The 3,462-nt window shown below is 50.8% G+C and overlaps 1 long non-coding RNA gene across 1 annotated transcript in view; it reads left to right on the top strand.

Annotated features, from left to right (window-relative positions):
* The window catches only part of LOC144232148 (uncharacterized), a 2,760-nt gene extending 380 nt beyond the window's left edge, over positions 1 to 2,380 (top strand). The window contains exons 2-3 of the long non-coding RNA XR_013335319.1: positions 105 to 194; positions 2,242 to 2,380. This is a non-coding gene — a long non-coding RNA (uncharacterized LOC144232148). The remainder of the gene's footprint in view (positions 1 to 104; positions 195 to 2,241) is intronic.
* The last annotated feature ends 1,082 nt before the right edge of the window (positions 2,381 to 3,462 follow it).

The following is a 3,462-nucleotide window of genomic DNA, read 5'->3' as shown; positions in this document are numbered from 1 at the left end:
AGAAGTACCTCGGGTGTGTGCTTGGTGGGGGCGGTGAGTAAAGAGAGAAGAGAGTGGGTGGACAGACAGTTGGAGATAACCCACTGCTCTTCATCTCCGTGGAGGACCAGAGTGGAGAGGATGCGTTGAGCAGGAGGCAGTGAGACGCCATGAGGGGAAAGCCCAAGGAAATTGAGGCATCTCCTTCCCTTGAGGTCAGTGTGATTTCAGATGTTCTCAACTTCCTCCCTGGACAATGTTCCTCTCTCCTCCTCAAAGGCTGGAGCAAAAATAGTCATAAACTGCAGATCTAGATGACTTGGGCTCAGAATCTGGCACAATCACATCCCCATATTAAATATGGGAAGCTGAAACCCAGAGAAGTGAGTTGACCTGCCAAAAATCAAACAGTCAAAAGGTAAAGCATGGTTTTCCTGTTCCCTAATCCAAAACTTTGAAAAAATTTTTCACTGAAACTTTTTTTTAAAGAAGGTCTAAGGCATTGGAGCATCTGAACCTTCTGCAAGGACACAGGAACTCAGGAATATGCAGTGACTGCCCCTTTCATTTATACAGAGGCTGCATTTAAGGAAAAACCTATACCAATTCAGTCCTGGGTCTCTCTCTGAACCAGAACAGGTGTGTAGCAGCCTCTTTTCTAGCCACACGAGGGCAGCATTGAGTCACCCACTGCTTCCAGCACCTAGCCGCACTTTGACAGGAGGCCCTTATGGGGACACTTCAGGAATGGGAAGAGGGGCCACGCAGTGTCATTTGGAAAGATGACCTGAGGACGCTGGCTCAGGCCTCAGTGTACTCAGGGCCCTGACTTTGCTTCCTCAGCCCTTCCAGTCCTCTTCTCTCTCTGGTGTTTCTTTCTGGTTCCCTTCGCAGTGTCCCACTCCCAGCCTCCACCCACCCCAGTCAAGCTCATCTTCAGAAAACAGGCCCAGTTGCCATGGTGACCAGCTGGTCAGCTGGTTCCTTCCACGCCCCCTCCCTTCACCCCTCTTTCCCCTGAGCTTCCAAGGAAGGGTAATGTGTATGAATGGAGAAGGAGGGGGGGGTTGTTGGGGGTCTTTTATGTTGGGAGCTCTGGGTTAGCCAAAAGGAGTTGGGCTAGCTCTCCTCCAAAACCCCCTGAGGTGGAGAAAGGCCGTAGGGGTGGGGAACACGAGGAAGATTGTAACAACTACATGGGGAGTGTGAGGATCCTATCCGGGTTAGGAAAGGGCAGAGTTAGGAACTCTGCACTCTGTCTGCGGTGAGGACTGAACTAAATGGAATGGGCTGAGACAAGAAGATGGGCTGGAGTTAGATGTGAGGCAGGACTTCCCACAAAGCATGGGTGGGAGACGCTGGAGTGAGCTACCAAGTGAGATGCCTCTTCTGCCCTGGGAACGAAGGAGAGGGCTCTTCAGGACCACACCCTTCCTCTGGGCAGGAAGGAGGGACTTAGTGGCTGGCATCGGAACATGCAGGCTGGGTAGTTCTGAAGCTGATCACCCTCACCTTGCCTGGAAAGAGAAGAGTAGGAAAGCGGAGGCAGGACCAGGAGTGGGGGTTTATGTGGGAGGTGGAGGCCGTGGCTAATCTGCCTGAGATGAGGGGCAGGACCATCCGGGCAGGTCAGTACATGCTTGTCCCCTATTCCCAAAGACCAGATTCTCCCAAGCTTTGCCTTAAACTAACTTCCTACCCACAAACATCTGCATGGCCTTTAGGATGGGAAAGATCTGGATTCTATCATTAGCTCTGTGAGTACTAGCAGGTGACCTTGAATAAGTCAGTTACTCTCCCTCTACCTTGGTTTCTTGTGGGTAAGTGGGGGAGCAGTTACTATATGTCAAAGACTCTAATGTAACACATGGCAAGCAGTAGGATTCCACAGTGACTGTGCACACACAGAGTGAATATGCGTAACCTTTATACTATTTTTTTGATGTTTATTATTTTTGAGAGAGAGTGAGTGGGGGGGGAGGGGCAGAGAGAGAGAGACAGATAGTCCCAAGCAGGCTCTGAGCTGTCAGCACAGAGCCCGATGCGGAGCTCAAACCGACAAACAGGGAGATCATGACCTGAGCCAAAATTCAGAGTCAGACGCTTAACCGACTGAGCCACCCAGGTGCCCCTATACTATTTTTTTAAAGATTTTTTTTTTAAATTTTAGAGAAAGTGGGAGAGTGGGAGAGTGGGGGAGAGGGGCAGAGGGAGGAAGAGAGAATATTTTTTTTTAATGTTTATATATTTATTTTGGGACAGAGAGCGGGGGAAGGAGCAGAGAGAATTCCAAGCAGGCTCCACACTGTCAGCACAGAGCCTGATGGGGGGCTCGAACTCACCAACCATGAGATCATGACCTGAGCAGAAATCGAGAGCTGGATGCTCAACCAACTGAGCCACCCAGGTACCACAGAGAGAGAAAATCTTAACAGGCTCCATGCTTCGCACAGAGTCTGATTTGGGACTTGATCCCACAACACTGGGATCGTTACCTAAGCGGAAATCAAAAGTCAGACGCTCAACTGGCTGAGCCACCCAGGAGCCCCCCCGCCTTTATACTATTTTATCGTATGATTGGTCCCCCTCCCTAATTAGACTTTGTACTCTTTGAGGGTAGAATATCGTATGTTTCATTTCTGAACAGGGTACACAGTAGGGATCTAATATCTGCTTATCGAATGGATGCCTCCAGGAACGAATGGATGTCAGTTTTCTTTCTGCCTGTCATAAGCAGTCCAGGGAAGAACAGTATAGGTAGATGGCAGGAAAGGGTAGGCTACTCGCCACTGGGCTTGGGGTCTATGATTTTGCCTGCACCCACTGAAGAAGGTCAAAACCTTAGAGACTGTCCAGTTAACTTTTTCGATGCACAGATGAGGAAACTAAGGCTTAAAGAGCAGAAGGCACTTACACAAGGTCACACAACCCCTTAATGGCAGAGCCAGGATTACAAATTAGAACCCAGGTTTCCTGATCTCCAGCCTAGGTCAATGTACACACTTCATTCTTCTTCGGGGCTGTTTTTCTAGGGGAGGAAAACGGCTCTGTGAAGCCTGGTTCCAGTGTCCTCCCCTCTGCCCTCTGTTAGGCCTTTCTCATATCTAGCTTCAATCCTTACCCTATTCCATCTCTGTTCAGTTGGGTCTGGCCTCTGAAGGCTAGCTCCTGCCTTAACCCGTTACCACCCAGGTGGGGGTAAGGATCTTCCCTAGGGTTGCAAGGCTCAATTTCCTCTCCCCACCCTCAGCCCCAGGAACTTGCGGGAACCAAGGATGGGGAGGGATGTTGGCTGAAGCGCTGGCGCCCCCTCCACGGAAAAGGGCCAGAGAAGAGTTGCTGCACGGATCCTTCAAGGATGGGGAGGGAGGGGGGCGGTGCGGTGAGCAGGGCTGGGAGTGGGGAAGGGGTGCGGGAAGCCCCTGTTGCTTCTCCTCTATGGGGGGTGGTTATTAGGTAGGCTTGGGGAAGGCTGAGTTTGGG

The sequence above is a fragment of the Crocuta crocuta genome, unplaced genomic scaffold, assembly GCF_008692635.1.
Source record: "Crocuta crocuta isolate KB4526 unplaced genomic scaffold, BGI_CrCroc_1.0 scaffold44, whole genome shotgun sequence".
Taxonomy (NCBI): Eukaryota; Metazoa; Chordata; class Mammalia; order Carnivora; family Hyaenidae; genus Crocuta; species Crocuta crocuta.
This window is presented reverse-complemented; position numbering and strand designations above follow the sequence as displayed.